Below are 12,765 nucleotides of genomic sequence, written 5' to 3'. Positions count from 1 at the left end.
ACTCATTTTTCTATAACATCAACAACTTTTTGTCTTTGCTACATATCACAGTGGATAGGCTAAATCTGGTAGCCATATCCATGAAGTGTAATATACAAATACTGCTATCCTTGTCCCAAGCTTTCAAGTCCATTGCCACTGCGTCATTAAACTCCCTAGCTAGTGGCAAGCTCACAACATGACACGTTGGTGTCTTGAGCTTTTCTTCCTGCAGTTTTCGCATTGAGAAGCTATTTGTTCAATTAGGTCATCATATCATTTGTCACGTACTCCTGCATCTTGAAGTAGAGTCTTCAGTTTCTGTGACCTGAAGATGCAAACTGTCTGTGTCATTGGTTAACAAAAATTAATGAATCTTCTGATGAGAAATCTCTGGCTTCCTTCGTGGTAAGCAGCAATGGCCAGATCGAGTAAAATGCAGATCCACATATTTTCCAAACACTATAGCTCCATCATTCTTCTTACCTAGCATAATTTGAGCCTTCTTCATATCAGGTCGACTTAACAATCCCGTTAAAAACCACATCAGTACTGATCAACAAATTGATCTCTGTGGTCTTATAAGGGAGGACTACCTGTCTGGAGGATGTTGCTATCTCCAAGCCTGAAGCAGATGTTACTTTCATGTTACCGGACTGTCTCAAGAGACCCCAGACAGCAGTTAAGCCAATTCACATCACAAACTGTAGAAGTGGACCACAGTCGAAAACTGCACTTTGAAAGAACCAACCATCAGTATGCTTGTTACTGGATTTAAACTCAGTGATCAATATTATTCCACCGTGGCAGTCACCATCATTTTCAGTCTCAGGGGTTACTTCACAACACTGTTCCTTTGCTGCGGATGGTTTGTCGCATAATAATACTGGGAATCACAGTGGAAACACCGGTTAACCATGCCCTGTACATTTTTAAAATTTACTTGCCGATGTCACCGTCCCAGGCAAGCCTTTTGACCTAACTTTCAAACTGACTAGGATTATGACAGCTTTCAAACCTATCATTAATCCAATCTATGTTTTGGAATTTTCATCTAATGTCTGGTTGACCGTGGAGTTGAGCACCCTTGAATCCTCTATCCTTTGTTTTATGGCATTTTGTTTGCATATGCTGGGAACGACTATTTTCCTAAATGGGCTGCTGCTCGAGGAGAGATTCTTTCCCTTGGAATTGAACCTCTGCTAATACAAAAAGACTATCAACATGGAAAATGCGAACACAGTCCAGTAATTTAAATACCAATACGGATTCCGGAATTTAAAGTGTAAATCTCTGTAATTTTTTGTAACATTTATCAAAAACCATAATATATTCTTCCATGGACCGATCCTCCAATTTCCTAAACCTATCAAAGATTGCCCAGGCTTCATATGCTTCCAATGACTTGTCCATTTTGTAAAACATATCCAAAAATTGTAACCAAAGGTCCAATCCCTCTTCTTGATCCAGATCATCCATCTTCCACTCTGAAAATACTTCTCATGATCTTGCTTTTGGCTGGTAATAATAGTGCTAATGTCATACCGTGCTTCTTTCAAGGTATGAAAGTAATCCGGGTTCTCCTTTCATCTTCAGTTTTCCATTGCTCATAGGGTTCAGAGTAAGAGAATATCGGTGGTAGTTAAAACTTGCAATTTTGAACCATCCTTCTGCCATTCTGGAATTGTCAGCATCAGTACACTTGTTTTCCCTCAGAGGATTGAGACAAAAGGCGTCACATAACATCAGTCAATCACCAGGTTTATCCTCTGCCACAATTGATTACTTACAATGAGGTTGGAATACGTTGGAAGAATCAATCCAGTCTGATCTTTTAGGTGCAAGCTGTTTAATTGTAAGTCACTTGCTCACAGCTACTAACCCACAAGAAGCGCTCATACCAAAGTGTTCCAGCTGTTTGTATTTATAGGATAACCAATATCACATGTTTTTTTTTTTTTTTTTATAAATTTAGTGTACCCAATCATTTTTCCAATTAAGGGGCAATTTAGAGTGGCCAATCCACCTAGCTTGCACCTTTTTGGGTTGTGGGGGCGAAACCCACGCAAACACGGGGAGAATGTGCAAACTCCACACGGACAGTGACCCAGAGCCGGGATCGAACCTGGGACCTCGGCGCCGTGAGGCAGCAGTGCTACTCACTGCGCCACCGTGCTGCCCCAATATCACATGTTTAACTAGCAATTCCCGTAACAAGGTATTTGCCATACAGTGATTTATAATACATCCTGACTTGTGTCTTTTAGATGCTGAACAGGCTTTGGGGAGTCACTCGCCGCAGGATTTCCAGCCTCTGACCTGCTCTCGCAGCCATAGTTTTTATGTGGTTAGTCCAGTTCAGTTTATGATCAATCGTAATCCCCCAGAATTTTGATAGTGGGAGATCCAGCGATAGTAATGTCATTGAATGTCAAGAGGCAAGAGTTAGATCCTCTCTTTTGGCTATTGCAGAAAATACAGAGGCTGGGGATTGAGGATGATTTAGAGATGTGGATCAGAAATTGGCTAGTTGAAAGAAGACAGAGGGTGGTGGTTGATGGCAAATGTTCAGAATGGAGTTCAGTTACGAGTGGCGTACCACAAGGATCTGTTCTGGGGCCGTTGCTGTTTGTCATTTTTATAAATGACCTAGAGGAGGGCACAGAAGGTTGGGTGAGTAAATTTGCAGACGACACTAAAGTCGGTGGAGTTGTAGACAGTGTGGAAGGATGTTGCAGGTTACAGAGGGACATAGATAAGCTGCAGAGCTGGGCTGAGAGGTGGCAAATGGAGTTTAATGTAGAGAAGTGTGAGGTGATTCACTTTGGAAAGAATAACAGGAATGCGGAATATTTGGCTAATGGTAAAATTCTTGGCAGTGTGGATGAGCAGAGGGATCTCGGTGTCCATGTACATAGATCCTGAAAGTTGCCACCCAGGTTGATAGGGTTGTGAAGAAGGCCTATGGTGTGTTGGCCTTTATTGGTAGAGGGATTGAGTTCTGGAGCCATGAGGTCATGTTGCAGCTGTACAAAACTCTGGTACGGCCGCATTTGGAGTACAGTAGTCCCCCGTTATACCGCGCTCCGCAATACCGCGGTTCGCGATATACCGCGGGGGGGCTAATGGACCCCAACTGTCAGTTGTGTCAATTTCAGCGGCCGGCTGATTATTTCAGTGAGAGCAGCTTCCCTCTCTGGGTCAAAGTGAGCCGGCCGCTGAAATTGACACTGCCGGCTGCTCTCTCCCTCCAATCAGAAACATTAAAACTTAAAAGTTGGATTGGAGGGAGAGAGCAGCCGGCAGTGTCAATTTCAGCAGCCGGCTCACTTTGATCCGGAGAGGGAAGCTGCTCTCTCACTGAAACAATCAGCTGGCCGCTGAAATTGACACTGCCGGGGGGGGGGGGGGGGGGGGGGGGGGGGGGGGGGAGAGAAGAGGGGGGGCGGGTGTTGGGGGAGAAGAAGAGGGGGGGCGGGTGTTGGGGGGGAGGAGAAGAGGGGGGGGCGGGTGTTGGGGGGGGAGAGAAGAGGGCCCTGCGGGTGTTGGGGGAGAGGGGGGCCCTGCGGGTGTTGGGGGAGAGAGGAGGGGGGCGGGTGTTGGGGGGGGAGGGGGGAGAGGAGGGGGCGGGTGTTGGGGGGGGGGGGAGAGGAGGGGGGCGGGTGTTGGGGGGGGAGAAGGGGGGCGGGTGTGGGGGAGAGAGGAGGGCTCTGCGGGTGTTGGGGGAGAGAGGGGGGCGGGTGTTGGGGGGGGAGGAGGGGGGCGGGTGTTGGGGGGGGAGAGGAGGGGGGCGGGTGTTGGGGGGGAAGAGGAGGGGGGCGGGTGTTGGGGGGGAGAAGAGGAGGGGGGCGGGTGTTGGGGGGGAGAGGAGGGGGGCGGGTGTTGGGGGGGAGAGGAGGGGGGCGGGTGGGGGGGAGAGGAGGGGGGCGGGTGGGGGGGAGACCCCCCTGTGGGTGTGGGGGAGACCGCCCTGGGGGTGTGGGGGAGAGAGGGGGGCCCTGCGGGTGTTGCGGGAGAGAGGGGGGCCCTGCGGGTGTTGGGGGGGGGGGGGAGAGAGGTGGGGGGGCGGGTGTTGGGGGGGAGCGGGTGTGGGGGAGACCCCCCTGTGGGTGTGGGGGAGAGAGGGTGGACCTGCGGGTGTTGGGGGAGAGAGGAGGGCCCTGCGGGTGTTGGGGGAGAGAGGGGAGGAGAGGGGGGGGGGCGAGCCGGAGGGTGTGGGGGGAGAGGGGGCGAGCCGGAGAGTGTGGGGGGACAGGGGGCGAGCTGGACGCTGTGGGGGAGAGCAGGAGGGTGTGGGGGGAGAGGGGGCGAGCCGGAGGGTGTTGGGAGGGAGAGGGGGCGAGCCGGAGGGTGTGGGGGGGAGAGGGGTCTAGTTGGAGGATGTGGGGGGAGAGGGGGCGAGCCGGAGGGTGTGGGGAGGGGGCGAGCCGGAGCATGTGGGGGGAGAGGGGGCGAGCCGGAGGGTGTGGGGGGAGAGGGGGCGAGCCGGAGGGTGTGGGGGGAGAGGGGGCGAGCCGGAGGGTGGGGGGGGGGAGGGGGCGAGCCGGAGGGTGGGGGGGGGGAGAGGGGGCGAGCCGGAGGGTGGGGGGGGGGGGGAGAGGGGGCGAGCCGGAGGTTGTTGGGGGGGAGAGGGGGTGAGTCGGAGGGTGTTGGGGGGGAGAGGGGGCGAGTCGGAGGGTGTGGGGGGAGAGGGGTCTAGTTGGAGGATGTGGGGGAGAGGGGGCAAGCCGGAGGAAAAAAAAAGAAATTGACACTGCCGGCTGCTCTCTCCCTCCAATCAGAAACATTAAAACTTAAAAGTTGGATTGGAGGGAGAGAGCAGCGGGCAGTGTCAATTTCAGCGGCCGGCTGATTTCAGTGAGAGCAGCTTCCTTCTCCGGATCAAAGTGAGCCGGCCGCTGAAATTTTAATTGGATCCACGATGGGGGTTTTAAATTTATTTAAAAATCTATGCTAGCGCTTCCCATTGTGAGTCTACGGGGGTCTGACCTCTCCCCCCGCCCCCCCCCGTACACTCACAATGGGAAGCGCATGCATAGATTTTTAAATAAATTTAAAACCCCCATCATGGACATCCGCGGCTCGGATACAACGCGGGTGGCTGTCTTGGACCCCAACACCCGCGTTATAAAGGGGGACTACTGTATTGCGTACAGTTCTGGTCGCCTCATTATAGGAAGGCCATGGAAGCTTTGGAACGGGTACAAAGGAGATTTACCAGGATGTTGCCTGGTATGGAGGGAAAGTCTTATGAGGAAAGGCTGATGGACTTGAGGTTGTTTTTGTTAGAGCGAAGAAGGTTAAGAGGTGACTTAATAGAGGCATACAAAATGATCAGAGGGTTAGATAGGGTGGACAGTGAGAGCCTTCTCCCGCGGATGGAGGTGGCTAGCACGAGGGGACATAGCCATAAATTGAGGGGTAATAGATATAGGACAGAGGTCAGAGGTAGGTTTTTTACGCAAAGAGTGGTGAGGCCGTGGAATGCCCTGCCTGCAACAGTAGTGAACTCGCCAACATTGAGGGCATTTAAAAGTTTATTGGATAAGCATATGGATGATAATGGCATAGTGTAGGTTAGATGGCCTTTAGTTTTTGACTTCCCATGTTGGTGCAACATCGTGGGCCGAAGGGCCTGTACTGCGCAGTATCGTTCTATGTTCTTGTTAGAGAGGGTCATTGCCTGGCATTTGTGTGACGTGAATGTTACTTGCTGACAACCTGATATTGTGCATTTGGACGTACGTGCACTGATTCTGTATCTGAGGAGTTGCAAATTGTGATAAACATTGTTCAGTCACCATCGAACATCCCCACTTTTGATTTTATGATGGAAAGGTGGTAATTGTTGAAGCAGCTGAACATGTTTGGTCCAAGGACCCGAGGAATACCTGCAGCAATGCCCGTGAACTGAGATGATTCATCTCAAACCACCACAACCATCTCCCTTTATACATTTGCACAATTTGCATGACTAAGCAGTGCTGGAAATGTTAATAATCTGCGCAAAATGTAGTAAATGCCTTCTGCAAGTTCTACAGAAAACATCTGCAGACACACCATCAACCGTAGTTAGTGCTCAAAAGAAATTCACCTGGATTAGTCATGCATGAGCTACACATCATAAATCAGTGCAAAAATCATAACTTGTTCAAATTCTCTTCAGAGAGGTTTCATGTTTCCTTATTTCTCCCTCCTGTTTTAAACAATGGAGTGACATTTGCAATTTCAAATCCAACGACCGCTATTCCTGCATCTAGGGAAAACAATGATCAGAAATACACCTGCAATTCCCCCATGTTTAGGGTTTAAATTTCCAGAAGCTCAGAGTTTGCATTTATCTATCTAAAGGCGCATTATTTTCTCCATTACCATTTTTACAAATCTTCCTCTTGGAAAACAAATAGGACCCGAGGTACACCATCTAACAAGTCTGTAATTTCCAAATTATCCTTCAAATCACACCTGCATGCGTCTTACAGTTCCATATTACCCCTGACCACACTCCTTTTCAATGTAATAAAACATTTACAAATGGTTTGATATCCCTCAAGCTCTTGTTCATGCTCAATTTTCACCTTAATACTGCATTTGCACAATTTGTCTTCTTTAGTTATCTGAGTCTGCTGGATTTCCATTTTTATAAATTTGCACAAGTCTTTCTTAGCTTAATACCATCTCTTATCGTGTTTGTAGACCATGTAACTTATTACTTTTAAGGGAGTGCACCAGTTTTGTATTTAATCAAATGCTATTTTGAATACATCACACTTATCTGTAGATTCACCTATCAACAGACCACCCCAATTCACTCTTTTAATTTATTGCTCACCCCTTTAAAATCTTGCGCGTCCACAAGATGCTCTTACTTCCCCCTCGCTCTCAAATCCAGTAACAAATGAAATCATATTACGGTCACTATTGGCAATATGTTCCTTTAGCCAGATTAACCAATTCAGATTTGTCACTGAATCCGTTATGGACTTATTCCTCAACAATTCGAAAACTGTTCCAGAAAATTGCCCCAAAGCATTTCAGAAATTCACTGCCTTTACCATAAGATATGCAGAATAAGGCCATTTGACCCATCGAGCCTGCTCCGCCATTCGACCATGGCTAATATATTCCTTATCCCCATTCTCCTGCCTTCTCCTCATAACCCCCGAGCCCTTATTAATCAAGAACACCAGAATTGTGCTCGAGGTGCTGTTACCTACAGGGCTACAGACCAAGAGCTGGAAGGTGGTGGAATTAGGCAGAATAGTTCTTTCTTAGAACAAGAACTAGGAGCAGGAGTAGGCAATTTAACCTCTCGGGCCTGATCCACCGTTCAATACGATCATGGCCTCAACTCCACCATTCTGCCCGTTCTCTTTAACCCTTCAACCCATCACTAATTGAAAATCTTTAACTCCTGCTTGAGTTTAGAGTCTGGGGCAATGAGTAAATTTGAGTGTATATGCCTAAACTGCTCAATCTCTCTTCATAAGACAAGCCCGTTTGCGAAAATTAAAATCTCCCATAACCACATTATTTCTGCTTTCATCAATTACCTTCCCTCCATCGTAAGGTGAAAAGTGGGGATGTTCATTGATTAATGCACAATGCTCAACACCAATGGCTATTCCTCTGCTACAAAAGCAGCCCGTGTCCATATCCAGCAAGATTTTCATGTCACCAAGTGCGTGAAAATGACCATCTCCAAGAAGAGGGAATCAAATTACCTCCATTTGACATTCAATGGCATTATCATCGCTGAACATACCTTCGACTAGAAACTGAATGCGATTAGCCACATAAATACTATGGTTACGAGAGAAGGTCAAGACGCTGGGAAACCTGCGGCAAGTAACTCACCTCCTGACTCCCCAAAGGTTACTCAGCATCTACAAGGTACAAGTCAAGAGTGTGATGGAATACACTCCACTTGCCTGCATGTGTAGAGCTCCAACAAGATAAAGCAGTCCACTTATCTAGTACCCCATCCCCCACCTTAAACATTCACTTCCTCCACCACCGACACTTTGACAGCAATTGCATCATCTACAAGATACACTGGTGACTTCAACAGCACCTTCCAAACCCATGACCCCAAATACCTAAAAAGAGCAAGGGCAAAAGATGCCTGGGAACACCACCATCTGCAAATTCCCCTCCAAGCCACACACCGTCCTGACTTAGAACAATATTGCCATTCCTTCACTGTCGGTGGCTCAAAATCCTGGAACACCGTTCCTAACGCATCTGGGTGTACCTGCACCCCATGGACAGCAGTGGCTCATGACCACCTTCTCAAGGCCAATTAAGAATGGGCAACAAATTCTGCCGAGCCAGAGATGACCATATTCCATTGAGATATATGCTTTCCCTTTCCTATCCAGAGTCTATTCTAGACTCAATGGTGAATTTCTCTCTTCTTGATTGCTGATACATGATCAAAATCTCCACACTAAGGCTAGTGCCTGCACTGCAGAGCTGCTAAAACTGCTACAAAAGAACAATGTGTACAGTTAAGCACCTGTTCATCATTCAACTGTGAATGAAAGTCAGGTGAATTAGGAAGTTCAGTGCCAGTTTCAACAATACTGAAGATTGTTGTTGTGGTCTTGAGTAGCAAATGAACAAAGTTAAAATAATTATTCCGACACATATTCAAGGATTCTATCACAACCAAATGGCAATTATGAACTGCCAAAGTTGCCCACAGAGGCCTAGCGCAGACATGATGGCCTAATGGCCTGTGTTAATCCTATTAAATGTAATGACATTTATAAATAGGGATGAAGGAATAACCTATTGTTTGACAGCAGGGCCAGACCAAGACTCACATTGCATAACCCAATATGTTTGCATGTTACAAACTGCAGGGTTGGTATAGTTATCTTGATCTCACATTACACAGCTAGCTTCAGAGCTTACAAGCTACTCAGGAATTAATTCCTAACTTTAAACATGTAGCACAGTGGAAAAATAAGAAAAACTGCTTCAATGTCATTAGATGTAGCACACAAAAAAGCACTTCTCTTTACTTGCAGTAAAAGTCCCGTGAATCATATCAGGGTTATAACCACTTACCTTGTTCTCTGGCAAGATCTACAATACCATCACCTTTGAAAATTGATGACTGCAGTGTTAGCTTGTGGAGATCACAGCAGGCAGAAAGAGCAACTGTTCAATTTGAGTAATTTTGGATTATTTTCCTGAAAATTCAAATGTTATACTTCTGTACTCGATAAATCTTTGATCAGATATGTTATGCCCCTTAATTTTAAAAATATGATTTTTCAATTTCAACTGACTGGAACATTTGCAATTTGAACAGAGAGCAAACTTCTCAAAAATGCAGTCACATTTCAAGGGGAAGGTGAGAAGCAGTCAAATCACTCTGGGGACATTTCCTAGATTCCAGATATCCATCAAAATTGTCTAAGGAAGAGACATTAGAAATGCAAAGTACTGGATATTGAAACAAAGGCTGTCACAGGCAATTACACCCAAAACCTCTTGGAAATGCACAAGGCTGAAGGATTTCAAGACAAGGCTGTCCAATCATTAAAGAGAGATTGCAAGCGTTACAGATGAGGAAGTGTTCAGCAGAGGAAACAAGTGGAGATCTCTCAGTCCTCCTCTGGAACCTACGAGCGAACCAAGATTTTGTAATTATTGCATCTGAAACTGTCCATGTCCAAATGTAACAAGACCCGACAACATCCATGCTGGGGCTGATAAGTGACAAGTAACATTCGCACCACACAAGTGCCAGGCAACAACCATCCAACAAGACAGAATCTGAACAGCTCCCCATTTCATTCAATGGCATTCCCATTGCCAAATCCCCCACCATCAACATCTCGGGGGTTACCATCGAATAGACTCTGAACTGAACTGGACTAGCCATATAAATACCGTGGCTAAAAAAGCAGGTCAGAGGCTAGGAATTCTGCAGTGAGTAACATATTCTGTCTCGCCAAACCTTGTCCATCATTTACAAGGCAGAAGTCAGGAGTGTGATGGAAAACTCTCCACTTGCTCCAGCAACACAAGAATCTCGACACCATCCAGGACAAAACAGCCCATCTGACTGGCACCCACCAAAAACATTCATTCTCTCCACCACTCAACGAACAGTAGTAGCAGTGTGTACCATTTACAAGATGCACTGCAGAATTCATCAAGGCTCCTTAAACATCATCTTCCAAATCCATGACCACTACCATCTAGAAGGAGAAGGAAACCAGACAAATGGGATCACCGCCACCTCCCAAGTTCCCCTCCAAGTCAAACACCATCCTTACTTGAAAATACAACACCGTTTCTTCACTGTCGCTGGGTCAAAATCCTGGAACTGGTTGTACTTACACAACATGGACTACAGCGGACAATAAATGCTGGCCTAGCCAATGACGCCCAAAGCCCAAAAAATTAATAAAGGAAAAATGGCCACATTGAAAAAACAGCTAACCTATAACTGCCACAATCTATGCCTCAACATCTGGTCGATGCGTACATGCCCTAATGACTGCATATGGGTGGAATACTTGACATGCATTTTTAGTATTTTTATCCTAAATTTAGTGGAAGGCGCGCTGGGGGGGGGGGGGGGGGGGGGGGGGCAGGAAAGAATTCCAGGAAAGTCAAAAGGATTTGAAATTAAAACAGCTAGAACCAAGAAGGTAGGATCCCACTGTGACCATTGAAGACACACCTAGTGAGGGAACCACCACTAGCTCAGACTTGAGGGCTGAGATATTCAACTTTCCCCATTTATCTCCACGTTAATGAAGAAGACTTGAATCTCTTTTGAAAGGCTAGTACAGCAGTTAAAGTGACCAGTCCAAAACAGGACCCTGCTGTTGCAGAGTAGGTGACAGAAAAAGCTCAAGGTTTCACACCCCCTTTGCCTGAGGAATTTGCAACAAGCTATGAGGCAGCAAGAAAGGCTCTTTTAAGTGCAAACCAGTTTGTGCCAGAAGCATTCCATCGAAAATTCCATACCTTCAGGAAACTGTCCAACGAGTAATACCTAGATTTTGAACAGATTAAGTAGTTTGCTTTTGACCGGTGGATATGGGCATTTACAATTGAGGGCACCTATGAAAAATTGAGAGAAATAATTATCCTCAAAGAATTTCTAAATTCCATAGCTTTCCTGATAAGAACTCCGGGTCAGCCAGGCAGCAACCCTAGCTTGCCCACAAACCCTCATCCCAAGGAAAACCCTTCCCTAACCAACTAAGAAGGATACAAGGCCACAAGGCAGGACACCTTTGTGCTGATTGCTGGAGGTTACGGGAAAAACCCTAGAAATCTGTTAGGGGGAGGAGGCACAAACTCCACGCAGAAAATGGGAGTCAAACAGCACAACAGACCAGGCTATGGCTCTGACTGAAGCAGCAAGTCCCTGCAAATTCACTGAGTGTGGATGAATTTTTTAAGTTACCAAGATGTTGTATCAAAATTAAATGCTGGGAAAAAACATCATCTTTTCACCCGAGAGTGCAGTCAATGCCAAGGTAATGTAAAGGATATTGAAGGAGGGTGGGTACATCCTCAATATCGGGTGCACCTGGAGTGCAACCTTACGTCAGGACCAGTGATCGTGGGAGTCACTCCAAGTTTTCCTGTGGATGGGGTTAACCTGCTCCTTGGCAATGGACTGAGTATCAAAAGTGATAGCATCCCCAGTAGTCTCAGAAGCTATTCGAGGTCAGGCAGCGAGAACAGCTGCAAGAGAAAGTGACTGTCATTTTCCCTGACTGTGTGGTAACCTGATCTATGGCCAGAGAACGAAGTGGCACTGTAGACAGATGACCCTACTGATTGGTTACCCGAGAACGTTGTCAGGAGTCCAGAGGACTCAAGAAGTAGGTATTTCATGGTTGCGGCTCAGCAAGCAGAATTGCTGATTAAAAAAAACTTAAACCAGGCCGCCCAAACTAAAGCGGAGGAAGAAGAAATTGTTGAATGCTACAACATTTAAAATGAGCTGCTGGTGAGGAAGTAAATCTACAAATGAGGAATGGACAGTAATCCACCAGGTAGTGATGCCGCTGAGGTACTATGGGGAAATATTAAGCTTAGATGGCTGGGCATGTTGGTAGACCCAACTGAAGTTCTTGGTGTATCACCCAGGGGGCGCTAGAAAGGCATCACCTGACACTAAAAACCATCGTGGCAAACTGCCATGAGATCCCCATGACTGGGATAAAGGGCTAGGTTTTACTCTGTGTGCTACCAGAGACTCACTCAATGAGTCCACCGGTTTTACTCGGTTTGAATTCGTTTATAACAAAAGCCCTCGAGGACGAGAGGAACAGCGAGGATGAATTGGAGGGAGATGTGAATGAGGCCGATACCGAACCCCCGACTAGCAAACACATTTGAGAGAAGTTTACCCCCTTAAATGCAGAACAGCGAGACGACCAGAAAAGGCTGCTCATTGCATTTAAAAGCATCTGTAGAGACAAGCCAGGCTGCACCACTTTAACGCCATGTGATAAGGATGTGGGAAAGGCCCTTCCCACAAAGCAACACCCTATCATCTAGGTCCAGAAAAGCTGGCCCAGGTTCAGGAGGAAGCTAATTACCTGCTGGAGCACCGACTACTAGTTTTAGCAGCTGTGTCTGGAGCCCCCAGTTGTGTTCACATACAAGTTGGACAAGGTTCTGCAGTCCCAGAAGATTGATGTAGTGGCCAGAGCAGACTCCTACTTGGTCCTCCATCTGAAAGACCATAGATAAGGTAGGGAATGCAGCCTATATTAGAGAGAAAAATTTTACTCGAGA

The 12,765-nt window shown here is 46.9% G+C and overlaps 1 protein-coding gene across 4 annotated transcripts in view; it reads right to left on the bottom strand.

The window, feature by feature from the left end:
• The window catches only part of LOC119969598 (microtubule-associated protein RP/EB family member 1-like), an 80,354-nt gene that overhangs the window by 55,746 nt on the left and 11,843 nt on the right, over positions 1 to 12,765 (bottom strand). The window contains exon 1 of one of the 4 annotated variants that reach the window (XM_038803423.1): positions 10,975 to 10,994. The exons of the other annotated variants lie outside the window; for them this stretch is intronic. The gene's annotated coding sequence lies outside the window, so the exon portion shown is untranslated. Of the gene's footprint in view, positions 1 to 10,974; positions 10,995 to 12,765 lie in introns of those variants that run through there. 4 annotated transcript variants of the gene reach the window in all.

The sequence above is a fragment of the Scyliorhinus canicula genome, chromosome 7, assembly GCF_902713615.1.
Source record: "Scyliorhinus canicula chromosome 7, sScyCan1.1, whole genome shotgun sequence".
In the NCBI taxonomy this organism is placed as follows: domain Eukaryota; kingdom Metazoa; phylum Chordata; class Chondrichthyes; order Carcharhiniformes; family Scyliorhinidae; genus Scyliorhinus; species Scyliorhinus canicula.
This window is presented reverse-complemented; position numbering and strand designations above follow the sequence as displayed.